The following is a 17,458-nucleotide window of genomic DNA, read 5'->3' as shown; positions in this document are numbered from 1 at the left end:
ACAGCCAAAAATAGATAAATAAATAAATTAAAAGCAGTTTCTTTTAAAAAAAAAAAAAAAGAATGAGGATGCATAAGAAGAGGTGGCCTTTTCCCGCTCAGCTAATACACAACAGTAGGTTTGTTCCATGGGACTTATCATAGCCCTGGTGATTCTTGGAAGAACCTTTTCCATGACCCAGAAATGAGCTGGGAAAGGAGTGCATGTGATGGAATCAGAAGCCCTTTGTACAACATTTGTTCCAGACAGCCAAATTTGAGGAAGGTGCCCAGGCAGCCTCAGCTCCCATCCTTCACTCAGCAAACCATTCTTGGGCACCTGCTCTTCGCCAGCTGGGAAAGACCCTTCACAGCTCTCAGCTTCTAAAGCCTAGACTGCCTTAGCAATTTCCCCAGAGTCCTTCTAGCCCACCCAAGATGTCACAATCAGCCCCGTCTACCAGGCAAGGAAGTGAAGGGCAGAGAGGTGAGTGAACTGCCATACTATGAGCCCTTGACCTGCAGGACCTCTTAGTCTAAATTTTCTTTTCTCTTTTTTTTGGCCACGCTGCCCATGGCATGTGGGATCTTAGTTCCCCGACAGGGATCGAACCTGCGCCCCCCCACATTGGAAGGGCATAGTCGTAACCACTGGACAGCCAGGGAAGTCCCAGGGCCCCTTAGTCTGGATTCAGGAGTCCCTGCCAGCTGTGTGCCCAGCCCTGTTGGCCTGGGGATGCAGGAATGAACACTCTCTTGCCCTTGGGGAGCTCATACACTGTTAAAGATGATTATGGCAATAATTAGAGGGTTATACAGGGTGCTGTGGGAATGCATAAGATGCAGGCACTAACTTAGCCAAGGGTATGAAAAAACTGAAGAAGTTGGGAAACTAGCATTTCATCTGTATAACAACCTTTTGAGCTAGGTGATGATATTCCATTTTATAGGCAGGACAAAGCTCAAAGAGGTATACTGATTTGCCCAAGGTCTTGCTGCTAAGAAGCAACAACATAGAGAGTGGAATCTGGTTCTCCAGATTCCTAGTCAAGAGCCCTTTACAGGCAAGGACAGAGTACTTCCCACATGACCCCTGGGCCTGCCTCACTCATCTGGCATGGCCATGGTCTCACAGAGCAAGTAGCCACTCGGCAGGGGCAGCAGCAGAACCCACAAAACAGACTGGACAGGGCTCAATGGTTATTCTATATTCCAAGCCCCACACACACCTCTCATCATTTTACCCAAGATTCCTGGTATATTAGACTCTAGTTATAGGACTATCCTGGTGGCACAGTGGTTTAAGAATCTGCCTGTCAATGCAGGGGACCCTGGTTCGAGCCCTGGTCCAGGAAGATCCCACGTGCCGCAGAGCATCTAAGCCCGTGCGCCACAACTACTGAACCTGCGCTCTAGAGCCCAGGAGCCACAACTACTGAGCCCGTGCACCACAACTACTGAAGCCCGCATGCCTAGAACCCGTGCTCTGCAACAAGAGAAGCCACCGCAATGAGAAGCTTGTGCACCGCAACGAAGAGTAGCCCCCACTCACTGCAACTAGAGAAAGCCCACACGCAGCAACAAAGACCCAACACAACCAAAAAGAAATAAAATAAATAAAAGAAAAAAGAGATAAACTCTAAAACAAAAGACATATACCAAAAAATAGGCCAAAAGCAGAGCACCAAAACTCAGAGAATATAGAAAAAGAAATAGAGTGAATATAACAGAACCTAAGAAAATTCAACTCAAAGCTCTATATGAGAGACTGTGTTATAATATAGTGAATATAACAGAACCTAATCAAATTCAACTCAAAGCTCTATATAAGAGACTGTGTTATAATAAAGTGAATATAACAGAACCTAATCAAATTCAACTCAAAGCTCTGTATAAGAGACTGTGTTATAATATAGTGAATATAACAGAACCTAATCAAATTCAACTCAAAGCTGTATATGAGACTGTGTTATAATATAGTGAATATAACAGAACCTAATCAGATTCAACTCAAAGCTATATATGAGACTGTGTTATAATATAGTGAATATAACAGAACCTAAGAAAATTCAACTCAAAGCTCTATATAAGAGACTGTGTTATAATATAGTGAATATAACAGAACCTAATCAAATTCAACTCAAAGCTCTATATAAGAGACTGTGTTATAATATAGTGAATATAACAGAACCTAATCAAATTCAACTCAAAGCTATATATAAGAGACTGTGTTATAATAAAGTGATCCAGAATGGCTGAAAATGAAAGGTCTAGAAGATAATGGTAATCACCTAAATGTGAATCTCTCCACATATCATCCCAGAAAAAAACACAAGACCAACAAGGACCAGAAGTAACACCATCTATGACCAATGCTTTCAGCATTATTAGGGGACAAAACATACCACAAACTTCAAATGACCAGCGAGCAGAGAAATAAACAACAAATTCTAACAGAGCTCCCACTGCTGCTGCAAGTCTGTGAGTACACAGAACAGAGAAAGGGAAGGCTTAAGAGACTGCATGAAAAATAAGAAAAAGAGATGAAAAACTTAAAGCACAGACAAAATCACCTTCAGAATTAGAATGTCCCACACCAAGTAGCCCCCACTCGCCGCAACTAGAGAAAGCCTGCGCATAGCAACGAAGACCCAACGCAGTCAAAAATTTTTTTTAATTAAAAAAAAAAAACTTAAAGCAGTTATCTAAAAAAGGAAATTTATTGATTCACGTAATGAAAAATCCTTGTACAGGGACGGCTTAGATTCAGATTCTGACACCGTCATCAGGAAGAATTTAATCTCACTCTGCTTTCCTCTGTGTGACCTCTTTCCTGGGCAGACTTTCTCCAGAAGGTGGAGATGGCCACTGGCAGCTTCAGGTTTATATCCTGATAGATTGGTAACTGCAGTGGAAAGTACATCTTTCTCTTGGTTCCAACAAAAAATTCTGGAATTGACTCATTAGCTGGTTTGGATCTGTTCCCATCCCTAAACCAATCGCTGCAGCTAGGGGAAATGGTGCTCTGATTTGGGGCCTGGGAAGGAGTATCCTCCACCTAAAACACATTGACTGAAAGAGGGAGAGATGTGCCTCCCTAAAAGAAGAAAGTGTGGAGCTCCTTCTGTACTAGGGGAGAAGAGTGGATGTGGGTGGGCAAAAATAACTGTTGTCAGCCGTACTCAGTGATTATCTTTACTTGACCATTTAATTTTTTGAGATACAGCATACATTCAGTAATGTGAGCCAATTTTTAGAGTACAGTTTGATGAGTATAGTGTATACACCTGGGCAGTCGCCCTCCAGATCAAGATATAAAACACTGTCAGTTCCCCAGAAGGTTGCCTTGTTTCCCTTCCTAGTCAGTATCCCACAGAAATAAACACTGTCTTGACCTCTATCACCATAGATTAGTTTTGCTTGCTCTTGAACTTTATAAAAAGGGACCCATACATATATCCACTTTTGCTCAATATTATGTGAGATTCATCCGTGTTGTGTGTATCAGAAGTTCAGTTTTTTAAAAAAAGTTCATTTCAGGGACTTGCCTGGTGGCACAGTGGTTAAGAATCTGCCTGCCAATGAAGGGACATGGGTTCGATCCCTGGTCCTGGAAGATCCCACATGCAGTGGAGCGACTAAGACCGTGTGCCCCAACTACTGAGCCTGCGCTCTAGAGCACGCGAGCCACAACTACTGAGCCCACGTGCCACAACTACTGAAGCCTGCGCGCCCTAGAGCCGGTTCTCCGCAACAAGAGAAGCCACTGCAACGAGAAGCCCGCACACCACAAAGAAGAGTAGCCCCCACTTGCCGCAACTAGAGAAAGCCCGCGCATGGCAATGAAGACCCAGCGCAGCCAAAAAAAAAAAAAGAAAAAATTCATTTCTTTCATGCTGTATAGTATGCCATTATATGAATATACCACAATTTATCCACTCTACTGTTAATGGACAATTAGGTTGTTTCTAGTTTTGAACTATTATAAATAAAGCTATTGTAAAAAATTTTGTATGCGTCATTTGGTGTACATGTGCATGCATATACCCAGGAGTGGAATTGCTGCATCATAGGGTAGGTATGTATTTAGCTGGACTAGATAATACTGAATACTTTTCCAAAGTGGTTCTACCAACTTACATTTCCACCTGCAATGTAGGAGAGTTTGTGCTCCACATCCTTGTCAGCACTCGGTATTGTTGAACTTTCTAATTTTGACCATTCTGGTGGCACCCAGGAATTTGAATCCAAGGGTCTTGTCTTCATATCAGGGCTCCTCTTACTCTGAGCACCCCTGAGATCAGGTTTGAATTTCTGTAGGCTGGAATGTTCTCCAGTGTGGCCCAAGACCCACAATACACAATCCAGAAGGTAAACATCAGAGGAAGCTCCTGCCCATGGTTCTGTGTCCAAGGGAGTTCTCACAGAGGGAAAGGCATCAGCCCTGGAGAGGCAGCCCAGTGCAGTGGCAAAGAACTCAGGCTCTGGAATGGGGCAGCCAAGGTTCAGACCCCAGCTCTGCCACTGCAGGGCTGTGTGACCTTGGTTAGTTAATCTGTGCCTCAGGGTAAAACATTAGTACTTACCTATCTTATAGGGTTATTGAGAGAATTAAAATAATAGATACATATGAAACAATTACAGTGACACATGAGAGATGCTATGTAAATGATGACTACTGTTTCTATCATTGGCCTGGGGAGGTAAGTCTATAGGCAGATGTCATCTGGCTCAGCTCCCTGTATTAAGACTCAGTGAGGGGCTTCCCTGGTGGCGCAGTGGTTGGGAGTCCGCCTGCTGATGCGGGGGACGTGGGTTCGTGCCCCGGTCCGGGAGGATCCCACATGCCGCAGAGGGCCGCTGAGCCTGCATGTCCGGAGCCTGTGCTCCGCAATGGGAAAGGCCACAACAGAGAGAGGCCCGCGTACTGCAAAAAAAAAAAAAAAAAAAAAAAGACTCAGTGATTTATGAAATGCCAGAACCTAATTCAGTCTGATTGAGGGAGGGAAAAAAGGCAACATGTTGACCAAAGGCGGTTCTTCCCTGGGCTCCAGCAAGAAGTCATCTTCCACTGATACGGAACCTCAGCTTATCTCAGGCACCCCAGGTGCTGCAGCCAATGACACCTGAGGAGAAGATGAAATGGAATCATGCAGGTAAAGCTCTTAGCTCAGAGCTGGATGCACAGCAAGTGCTGGCATGCAGCTGCCCCTCAATGCAGACACAGAACTGTGTATGTACCCATATAGCTGCCAGGAGGAATGTCATGGAGGACATTGGTCTGGGATTCTGGATCCCTGGGCATTGGTCTGAGCCCTGTCACCAGCTTCATGTAACCTGAGGCCTAGGTATTTTCTTGTGAACTACAAATTGGAAGAAATTCCAGTTCTCAGCCAAAGTCCTAAAGAGGTGGTGATGGGCAGGGGTTCTTCCCAGAGATGGTAAAGAAGAGAGACCTTCCCTCATAGCAGCCCCTGTCAAATGAGCTGTTCCAACTAAACCAGGCCTTCTGATGGGCAGTCAATAGTGTCAAAAGAATAGGAAAAACAGGGGCTTCCCTGGTGGCGCAGTGGTTGAGAGTCCGCCTGCCGATGCAGGGGACACGGGTTCGTGCCCCGGTCTGGGAGGATCCCACATGCCGTGGAGCGGCTGGGCCCGTGAGCCATGGCTGCTGAGCCTGAGCGTCCGGAGCCTGTGCTCTGCAACGGGAGAGGCCACAGCAGTGAGAGGCCCGCGTATCGCAAAAAAAAAAAAAAAAAAAGAATAAATCTATGGGGGCTTCCCTGGTGGCGCGGTGGTTCGGAGTCTGCCTGCCAATGCAGGGGACACGGGTTCAAGCCCTGGTCTGGGAAGATCCCACATGCCGCGGAGCAACTAAGCCCGTGTGCCACAACTACTGAGCCTGTGCGTCTGGAGCCTGTGCTCCGCAACAGGAGAGGCCGTGACAGTGAGAGGCCCGCGCACCGCGATGAAGAGTGGCCCCCGCTCGCCGCAACTGGAGAAAGCCCTCGCACAGAAACGAAGACTCAACACAGCCAAAAATAAATAAATACATTTATAAAAAAAAAAAGAATAGGAAAAACAATTTCTCCCTCTCACCATCTGTCCACCTAACAACCTCACCTACTCTGCCCTGTGCCAAGCCCATATTACAGAGAGGGCAGACACGGCCCTGCTCTGGCACTCCCAGTATCGTTGTCCTCCATTAATGCCGCTTCGTCCATCAAGGAGCTTCAAAACCCTGAAGAAGCCTTAAGGTTCTGTAAATGGGTCAACTCTATAGTGCGATGACCCCACCAACCACTAGGTGGAGAAAGCTCCTTTTTTTGGTGGGACAAAGTAAACCAGCCTCAGGACCCTATTGTTTGTTTGTTTGTTTGTTTCTTTGTTTGTTTTATTTTGGCTGCATTGAGTCTTTGTTGCTGCGCGTGGGCTTTCTCTGGTTGCGGCGAGCGGGGGCTACTCTTTGTTGCAGTGCGCGGGCTTCTCATTGTCGTGGCTTCTCTTGTTGTGGTGCACGGGCTCTAGGCATGCAGGCTTCAGTAGTTGTGGCACATGGGCTTAGTAGTTGTGGCTTGTGGGCTCTAGAGCTCAGGCTCAGTAGTTGTGGCGCACAGGCTTAGTTGCTCCGCACCATGTGGGATCTTCTCGGGCTAGGGCTCAAACCCATGTCCCCTGCACTGGCAGGCTCATTCTTAACCACTGCACCACCAGGGAAGCCCCGGGACCTACTGTTTGAATTAATGCCAAAGAGCATAGGATGACTTTTCCTGAGCCCCTGTATTTGATATTTCATTTAGCTCTCAAGACTACTTGAAAAGGTTCAATTTAACAGGAGAAACTCAGAGGCAAAGTCTTGCAAAGCTTACACAACTAAGACATAGCATGGCGAGATAATGACCCCCCATGCTCCCAAGTCTTAGCTTAACTTACCAGGTGTCCCTCTGGAAGACACCTCTGAGGACTGTAATTTAGTCACCTGCCTGGGAGTACACCTCATGTCTAGCCAGCTTATCAGCATTTCTTTTACTCTTTTCACTTGGGTAATATCTCTGCTCCATTCTTAGACCCTGTGGTTCTGAGAGACTAAACCTACTCCCTGTTTGCAGGGGTGAACCTGTGTCCCAGACCTGGGCAATCAGAATCATAAGTCTGGAGCTGTTAGTAGCCATCTCTGCCAACACATAAGGATAGTCTGCCTGATAATTAAGTCAGCACGGAGGAAAACAGAGCTGAGAGATGAGAAGAGACTGATTTTTAATGAGCACCTGGATCCAACCATGCCTGAAGCTAATACTCTTGGGACTTTTTAGTTATGGGTCAGTCAGTTTAAATTGACTTTCTGTCATTACAGCCAAGAGTTCTGCCTAATACACACTCCAGCTCCCCTTATCAACCTAGAGATTTCTACTCATCCTGAGAAGATTTTTCAACTCACCCCAAGGCTGAGTTGGCTGCCCTTCTGTGCTCCCAGGTGCCCTGTGCCCCCTCTAGCATTACTTTTAATATTCTGTGTTATGATCTGTTTAATTCCCTGTCTCCTCTTTTAAACCAGAAACTCTCTGAGGTCAGGACCTGGGTCTTATGCATTACCCTGGGTCCCTGGTGCTCAGCATAGGACTGTGATTATCTTAATAACTGCTTGGTGATTTAGTAAATTAATGGATAAGTGAATAAAAGTGGATATGGGCTGGTGTGGACCATTGCTGGAATTTTCCACAAAGATTTTTTTTTTTTTTTTTTTTTTTTTTGGCTGCACTGAGTCTTGGTTGCGGCATGTGGTATCCAGTTCCCTGACCAGGGATCGAACCTGAGCCCCCTGCATTGGGAGCACAGAGACTTAGCCACTGGACACCAGGCAAGTCCCTACACAAAGACTTCTTGAAGGAGCTGAGCCTCTAGTGATTATCAGGGTCAAAGGAACCAGGTTGCTGGGTGGGAAGAGAGTGAAAGGACATAGAAGTTATGGGGTATAGTAGATTGTTTCAATAATGGTCTCTCATGATTCTTTGCCTCCCTGGGTCTGTGCCCTTTTGCAATGTGACTTTGTCACTCTAGGCATCAACATGGAGAGTCCATTTCCCAACCCCTTGAATCTAGGCTGGCCTCGAGACTTGCTTTGCTCAGAGAATGCAGTAATGTGACATTGTGCAACTTTCAAGGCTAGGACTTAGGCCTTGCAGCTTCCACTCCTGCCACCGTGCAAAGAAGTCAGGGCTAGACTGCGTGGCAATGAGAGACCACGTGGAGAGAGAAGCCAGCAGTCTGTTCCACATATATGAAGGAGACCACCTTAGACTGTCCAGTCTAAGTGGAGCCGCCAGCATCGGCGATCTCAGGAGGTACCAGCAGAACTGCCAGGCTGAGCCCAGCTCATCCACAGAATCATGAGGAATACTAATGGGTTTTTTTTTGCAGAACGCGGGCCTCTCACTGTTGTGGCCTCTCCCGTTGCGGAGCACAGGCTCCAGACATGCAGGCTCAGCGGACATGGCTCACGGGCCCAGCCGCTCCGCGGCATGTGGGATCTTCCCGGACCGGGGCACGAACCTGTGTCCCCTGTATCGGCAGGCGAACTCTCAACCACTGTGCCACCAGGGAAGCCCAGGAATAATAATGTTTTAAATCACTAAGTTTTGGGATGGTTTATTGCACAGTAAAGGATCACAGAATCACCAAGTATCCATACCTTGTTTTGGCCTCCTCTTATCTATTTACCTGTCTTCCTATGATAGGATTTTCCTGGAGGAGCCTCACCCTCAGCTCCTGTGGTCTGGGTGGGGATGACCTCTACCCTCCTGGCTTCTGCTAGAAGCTTTGGGAAAGAGTTGCCAAGTAGGAGGGTCTTGAGCCCAGAGCTGTTGGTAACCTTCTTTGTCACCTCTTGGGGAGCATCTGCTGGAGAAAGGTGCCCTCAGGAAGAAAAGAGAAGAGAGAATGAGTCATGATCCAGCTGTTCCTGAAGACTGTCCACCCCTGGACTTTAAAATGCAAAAGTCAATCAATTCACTATTTTGCTTAAGCCCATTAGATTTGGGATATCTGTAACTTGCACCTGAGGGCCAGGAAGTGGGATAGGAGCTGAGCAGTTCCTGGCAGAGGGCTGTTAGGGTAGGAGAGAGGTCTCTGGAGTGTATGGGAAAGGGAATTTATTTTTCCTCAGTGCCTACTGTATGCCAGGATCCTGGAATGAGACACAATCCCTGTCCTAGAGGACCTAATGGGTACAAGTGACTCATTACAATTGTGATAAAATGCTGGGAAGGAAAATGCCCATACAGCCAGGGTATATAACAGGGGGACTGAGCCTGGACTGGGGGTGGGGCAAGGGAGAGCTCCCTGAGGAAGTGACATTCACGCTGAGACTGGAAGGTTTGAATAGGAATTAGGCTGTGGGTGACAGGGGAGAGGTGCCGGGGAGGGGGACGTGATGTTCCAGGCAGAGGGAACAGCATGTGCCAAGGCATTGAGGCAAGAAGATGCTTGTCACCTTGAAGGAGGGAGAGTGTGTCACCAGGTAAGGGGAGAGACTAGCAGGAGCCACATCCCTGAGGATGTATCAAGATTTTCAGCAGAAAGCAGCAAAAATAAACTCTAGTTTAAGTTCAAGGAACTACCAAGAGCACTAAAGAACTGGGCTCGGGCTATATAAACAGCATCCTGCTTGTATCACATCACAGAACAGGTACAGAAAGGACAGCGTTGTCCCCACCAGTACTAAGCACTGGACACTGCTGCCTGTGTCCCTAGTCCAGCTAGCTCAGACATGGGACAAGATTTCACTGCCCTGTGCCCCGGAGCTCAGTCTTGTCACCACAGCCCCCACCTGAGAACATTCCTCCTGGGCCTCCCAAGCCCCACTTGTGGGTATCACTGGCTCTCTGGAGTGGATGGCGCAAATTGGCAGAACCTGGGCCTTAGCTGGAAGAGAAACTGGGGGAATAGCTAGCATTTTTGGCTCCTGTTCTAAGAGGTGAACTCTGCCACAGAAAATGGGGGTATTGCCCAAACCTTAGAAAAGGGTTCAGATGACAAACACCAGAGTAAGATCTGATCTTATGGTGGTTCTAAAATATGTCCATGCTTTTTTTAAAATAGTCCTCTCTTCAGGAAGTCAAGTTCAATTTCCTCTCCCCCACCCCAAGTGGGCTATAATTAGTGACTAACTTCTGACAATTACAATAACGTAGGAATGACGGAGTACGACTCTGAGAGTAAATCATAAAAGACATGCAGTCAGTCTTTCTTGGATCATCAGCTCTGAAGAAAACCAGCTGACATGTCCTGAGGACACTCAAGCAGCCCTGTGGAAAGGCTCACATGGAGAGAAGTGAAGGGCTCCTGCCAATAGTCAGCCAAATGTTTGTTATTTTAAGCCATTAAGTTTGGGGGTAATTTGTTATGCAGTCACAGATAACTAATACAGGTCTTTATTCTAAAAGTAATGGGAAACCATTGAGAGGTTTTAAACAAATTGGAGCAGTGACATGAATTTGCTGACATGTAAACAGATGAGTAGTATGGCCTAAGAGCCAACAGAGGATAGTGGAGACACAAAAGAGAGAGGAGAAATTTCTACTGGGGAGGATATTTGTTAGGAGCATCTTATTTATAAAGAGTTTTGAGGAAAAGAAGTCAAATTAGGGACTTCCCTGGTGACGCAGTGGTTAAGCATCACCTGCCAATGCAGGGGACACGTGTTTGATCCCTGGTCCGGGAAGATCCTGCATGCGACGGAGCAACAAACTCCATGCGCCCCAACTACTGAGTCCATGTGCCACAACTACTGAAGCCCACATGCCTAGAGCCCATGTTCTGCAACAAGAGAAGCCACCACAATGAGAACCACGCGCACCACAACGAAGAGTAGCCCCTGCTCGCCACAACTAGAGAAAGCCTGTGTACAGTAACAAAGACCCAATGCAGCCCAAAAAAATAAATAAAAGTAAATAAATTTTTTTAAGTCAAATTAACATAAGAAAAAAGTATTTGGCTCACATAAATGAAATGTTCAAAGAGGTAATGGCTTCAGGCATGGCTGGATCCAGGCACACTTCATCTTTTGGCCCTCTTGTTTCCTGTGTTGGCTTCACTCACAGGCAGGCTTACTCAAGCAGCTCTAGGCTTTCATATTCATACTTCAGTAACCTCTGAGAGTGTTATTTTCCCATTAGTTCCAATAAAAGGCCCAGACTGGCTCTTACTGGCCCTGTTTGAGTCACATGCATGCTCACCCCAACCCAGTCACAAAAGGCTGGAGATGGAATATCCTCATTGTCCAGGTCCAGGGGCACATGCCCACACAGGAGCCAGGAAGAAGTGTTGGCTCTACCCAAACATCTCATGAATTCAGAGTAAGAGAGGGCCAGGACCTCAAAGAAAATTAAGAGCCTGTTTCCAAAGAGAAGAAAAGGGTTTAAATGTCCAGATCAGCATGGTCAGGAACTGTCTCAGAGAAGAAGGAATGCTTGAGAGGAGTTCAGAAAGCTGAATGGCAGGCATCTGGTGGGATAGCTGGAGGGAAGGAAGGAGGGACAAGCAGGACTCAGGAAGGACAATCCCAGCAACAAGAACAGCAAGTTCAAAGGCACCAAGGTGTGAAAAATCAGGCCTGTTCAGGAGGGCCTGCCTGGAGCTTAGTGCAGCTGGAAAACAGAGAGGGGAGATGGGACAGGAGAGAGCAATAGACACCAGTTTTGAAGCGTCCTGAGTGCCAGGCTGAGGAGCTGGGGATGCCAGTGGGTGATGGCGAGAGAGTAATTGAAGCTGAGGAGTGACTTAGTTAGGTCTGTGTTTTAAATAAGTCATTGTGGGGCTGAAGAGGAAATTGGTGATACAGAGGCTATTATGTGCTTGCCCAATGCTCAGGCACTCCTTTTCAATAGACCCAGGTTTGGGGGGGCTTCCCTGGTGGTGGTGGTTAAGAATCGCCTGCCAATGCAGGGGACACAGGTTCGAGCCCTGGTCCGGGAAGATCTCACATGCCGCGAAGTAACTAAGCCCATGCACCACAACTACTGAGCCCGCATGCCACAACTACTGAAACCAGTGCACCTAGAGCCTGTGCTCCGCAACAAGAGAAGCCACCGCAATGAGAAGCCCGCATACCACAACAAAGAGTAGCCCCTGCTCGCCACAACTAGAGAAAGCCAGCGTGCAGCAATGAAGATCCAACGCAGCAAAAAATAAATTAAATTAAATTTAAAAAAAATATTTAAAAAATAAAATAGACCCAGGTTTTGTTAGGGGAGACAATGTGTCCACCAGAATGAATGTATGTACTTCCCAGCCTCCTTTGCAGCTAGGCATGGCCATGTGTCACTGTCTGGTCAAAGAGATAACATCAGAAGTTGCTTGGTGCAGATTCAACTCTTTGGGTCTTCTTCCTTCCTCCTGCCTGAACACAAGTGTGATGGAAGGAGCTGAAGCTACCATTTTGCAACCATGAGGGAAAAGTCTAGAGAATTGAAGAGACCACAATCCTAATGACTTCAGAACCACCTTCACCCACCTCCAGACTTGGGGCTAAGTGGGGGATGAATAAACCTTCATTTTGTTTAAGCCCTTGTCATTTAGGTTTGCTATTATTTGTGTCCAAACAAAATCCTACATGGTCTAGGTGGTAATCAGGCAAGGTAGGAAAGAGTGAGGGTCCCTCTGGGACTTGATTCCTAATTCCCTTCAGACTACCAACCCTCTAACCCTTCCTGCCCAGACTCTGCCACTTTCTAGCTATCCTGGTCTCCTCTTTTCTCCAAACAAATGTTCATGCCAAGACCCAGAGGGTGTACACCCAAGTCTATAAAGACCTGAGTCTGGCAAACCATGAAAACTCCCAGACACTCCATGTCCTAATAAGCCAGGACAAAGGCTCACAGTATCTGAGACCAGGAATGAGGGACCAGGGGTGCTGCTGAGATTCGGGGAAGTAGCAGGACTAGCCCAGAGAGAGCCTCAGATCACTCGTAGCCCATTCCCCTCCATCGCACTTGGTCCAAGGGGGCCTTCCTGAGAGCACTCCCAGACTGCTACCATCAAGGGCAGGCTCCCTGCTTCCACCACCACGGCCCTGGGCAGCCTGCAATTCCTGGCTTTGTTGTTGCCAGAGTAGAAATTGGATGTAGATGCTCCCACTGGGTGGGGAATGAGGAGATATGAGGGCTGGAGGAGAGGTGACCTTCACAGTCCCTCCCTTTTGGTCACAGAAGTGTATTTCCCATACCTTGGAATGGGTCCTATCTAGGCCCATAGTTGCTAGTATTAGTATTGGCTACTCTTTCCTGAATACGGGCTGTGTGCATGACAGTTTAGACGTATCGTTATCACACTGAGTCCTCACAGAAGAGCTGTTATTCCCATTTTATGGAAAATGAAACTCTAGCTTAATGTTAAGTGACTTATCCAAGGTCACAAAGTTTTCAGCATTCAAACCCTCATCTCTCTGGCTCTAACACCCAGCCTTTCACCACTCAGTTTCTCTCAGTGTCACCTCCATTTTGCAAGCCACGCCAGACCTCCCCGGAGCCTGTGGGAGAAACCAGAAGAGAAAAGGGTTGGAAAAAATGGCAAAGTAATAATAACTGTCAATTCTGAGTAGCAACTGTATGCTATTACCCTGTGTGCTTTTTCTATATTTTAAAACGTCTTCAAAATAAAAATTGTTTTAAAAGAAAGAAATGAAAGAAAGAAGAGCAGAAAGCACAGGACTGGGTCAGAGGCTGGGGCCAGGCCTGTGCTGGAGTGGGGCCTGGGCAGGGGCTCAGGGCAGCCCTTCTGCACAAGAGCCCCAGTGTTCACTGGGCCCGGCTGCCATCCAAGAACAACATGGTCAGCACCAGGCAGTGTCTACCCCCTCCCCACGACTCTGCTCCCAGGCAGGTAGGGGGTAGGCCCTGGCCTCAGGAGTCCCTCCTGGCCCAGCCTTGCAATCCAGGGTTCCAGAGCCTGCCAACCCCTGCCTTGGGCCTGGTACTTCATAGGTGCCCCATCAATACTTGGCCAAATGGGCAGAGGGAGCAACGCCCAGACCTATCACCTACAAACACACCCACCTTCAGGTGAATCTCCACCTTTCTGGGCCACAGTTAAGGATGGGGGCAGAAAGTGGGCTGATGTGTTAGCACCAACCAGCCCAGCTCTGCGGAGAGTCACCCTGAGCTCTCCCTCCCCTTTTTGTTCCCGAAAGAGTAGGGTTCGAGTCTCACTTCCATTGTTCACTTGCTATGTGACTTAGGGCAAATCATTCCATCTGCCTGAGCTTCTGTTTTCTCACCAGCAAAAGGGAGCTAAGGATTCCTACCCCCATCTGGCTTGAGGGAAGGATCAAAGATACAATGAATGGATAACACCTAGCCTAGCCTGTTTCCTGGCATATTGTGGGAACTCAGCCAAGGTGAGGACTCCTTCCTTACTTCCTGTTCTGGGGAAACCCATTCTCTTAACTCATTCATTTCCTCCAAAACCCCTGAGGAAAAAGAAGTAGGGAGACTTCCCTGGTGGAGCAGTGGTTAAGAATCCGCCTGCCAGGGCTTCCCTGGTGGCGCAGTGGTTGAGAGTCCGCCTGCCGATGCAGGGGACACGGGTTCGTGCCCCGGTCTGGGAGGATCCCACATGCCGCGGAGCGGCTGGGCCCGTGAGCCATGGCCGCTGAGCCTGCGCGTCCGGAGCCTGTGCTCCGCAATAGGAGAGGCCACAACAGTGAGAGGCCCGCGTACCGCAAAAAAAAACCAATAAAACCAAACCAAAAAAGAATCCTCCTGCCAATGCGGGGTACACGGGATCGAGCCCTGGTCCGGGAAGATCCTACATGCTGCAGAGCAACTAAGCCCGTGCGCCACAACTATTGAGCCTGCGCTCTAGAGCCCGCGAGGCACAACTACTGAAGCCCGAGCACCTAGAGCCCGTGCTCCGCAATAAGTGAAGCCACCACAATGAGAAGCCCGCTCACCGCAACGAAGAGTAGTCCTGGGCTTCCCTGGTGGCGCAGTGGTTGAGAGTCCGCCTGCCAATGCAGGGGACACAGGTTCGTGCCCCGGTCCGGGAAGATCCCACATGCCGTGGAACGGCTGGACCCGTGAGCCATGGCCGCTGAGCCTGCGTGTCCGGAGCCTGTTGCTCCGCAACGGGAGAGGCCACAACAGTGAGAGGCCCGCGTACGGCAAAAAAAAAAAAAAAAAAAAAAAAAAAAAAAAGAGTAGCCCCCACTTGCCACAACTAGAGAAAGCCCGCGCGCAGCAACAAAGACCCAACGCAGCCAAAAATAAATTAATTAATTTAAAAAAAGAGGAAATAGGGGTGAGCCCAATTTTCTGGATAAAGAAACTGAGGCAGAGACAGCTAAAGACAGGATCACAGGATGGCAGGCTCCTGGGCCCCTGTTAGGAGTGTGGTGTGTGTGTATGTGTGTGTGAAAGTCTTTGAAAGAGATTGCAAATGTAACTGGTGAAAGATTGTTTGCAAGAGAATGAGACCATGAAGGCAAGACAGGTTTGGATGTCTCTCCCAGACCCCCTCTGCAAGTCTCCTTCTGTTCTCTGTTTACTTATCTATCTTTCCCCATTACAATGTCAGCCCCTTTATCCCCGAGACTTAGAGCAGTGTATGCCGTATAACGAACCTTCAATAAACACTTGGTAAATGAGTGAATGAATGAATGAATGACCTTGTGAGAGAGTGTCAGACTCTGCAGAGGGTCAGAGTGAGAGGCTGTGTGTTTGGGAGGGGGGCTGGACAAATGTGTGCGGATGCGGGGGGTAGGGGCAGGATTGTCAGTCTAAAGGACTTGGGCATCTCAGGGGACAGAGATTGCACAACTTGAACTATGAAAGCCTTATTTTGCTTTTGGCTCAGGTAAACCTGGGAAGTGCCTGGAAGTTGAATGAAAGCTATGTGGGGTCCAGCTCCTGCTGGCAGCTCACCCCGCCCCCCAACAACCACATTCACTGAGGAGCCAGCAGAGGACCAGTGGTGGGGAGCTGAGTCTCTCCAGGAGTCCGGGAGGTCTGGTGAGGCCCTCTCTGGGCAGGAGGCTCCCATTTGCTGGGCATCCCCAGTGCCAGGAGCCTCATCTTTCCAGGGTCCTCCAGCAAGGAAGGACCCTGGATGAGGGGAATCAGGACAGTTCTTAAAAGATAACAAACTATTTTCTTGGAACTCTGTTCAGTATTCTGTAATGATCTAAATGGGAAAAAAATTTGAAAAAGAATCGATACATGTATATGTATAACTGAGTCACTTTGCTGTACACTTGAAACTAACACAACTTTGTTAATCAACTATGTTCCAATATAAAATAAAAATAAAAATAAATAAAATAAAATAAAAAATAGAGCTTCCCTGGTGGCGCAGTGGTTGAGAGTCCGCCTGCCGATGCAGGGGACACGGGTTCGTGTCCCGGTCCGGGAAGATCCCACATGCCGCGGAGCGGCTGGGCCCGTGAGCCATGGGCGCTGAGCCTGTGCGTCCAGAGCCTGTGCTCCGCAACAGGAGAGGCCACAACAGTGAGAGGCCCGTGTACCGCAAAATAAATAAATAAATAAATAAAATAAAAAATAAAAAGATAACCAACTATTTTCTGATTTAGCTTTGGGAGGAGACCATTCTTTTGTTTGAGAAGGAAAAGGAAAAAAATAACTTTAATGGGCCTTTTAGTTATGCAAAGGAAAAGCCTCTATCTCATTGAGAGTAAGGGCAGAGAGGGCTAGACTTCTCCGCATAACAAAGGAGAGGAAGCTGCTTCCCCTAGGGCAGTGTCTCCACCAGCCAGAGCACTGACCAGGAGGCGTGCAAGAGACCCCAGTTGAAGGGTTTCCTTTCTCCTCCAGAAGCCTTCAGAGGAGCACGGGGCTTGGACTTAATGTGAGGGTTGGGTAGAGGTGAAGGGTCGGCTAACCTAGGACATGCTCAGCAGAGATGTGCGTGCAAGTGAGGCAGACCTGAGCCTAGAGGAACGTGGTAGAGCTATTCCGGGTGCACCTATTGTGTACCAGGCACTTGAGATATGATGGTATGGCCTGCAGGCTGTTCCTGCCTTCTATTTACAGAATTAACTGTTTAGTTACAATTTTGGAACATGTGATAAGGAATTAACAAGTCCTAAATAATCACAGCTAACATTACAAAGCAAGTGCTATATGTCAGGTAGTGTTCTAAAGGCTTACACATAAGAACATGTCAACTTTTTTTTTCTTTTTATTGAGGTATAGTTGCTATACAATCGAATATATATATATATGCCATTTTTATCCATTCATCTGTTGATGGACGATGCTTAGGTTGCTTCCATATCTTGGCAATTGTAAATAATGCTGCTATGAACATTGGGGTGTATGTACCTTTTCAAATTAGTATTTTCATTTTTTTTTTTCCATATACACCTAGGAGTAGAATTGCTGGGTCATGTGGTAGTTCTATTTTTATTTTTTTGAGAAATCTCCATACTGTTTTCCACAGTGGCTGCACCAATTTACATTCTCACCAAC

The sequence above is a fragment of the Mesoplodon mirus genome (assembly GCF_964341445.2).
Source record: "Mesoplodon mirus genome assembly, chromosome: 5".
Taxonomy (NCBI): domain Eukaryota; kingdom Metazoa; phylum Chordata; class Mammalia; order Artiodactyla; family Ziphiidae; genus Mesoplodon; species Mesoplodon mirus.
This window is presented reverse-complemented; position numbering follows the sequence as displayed.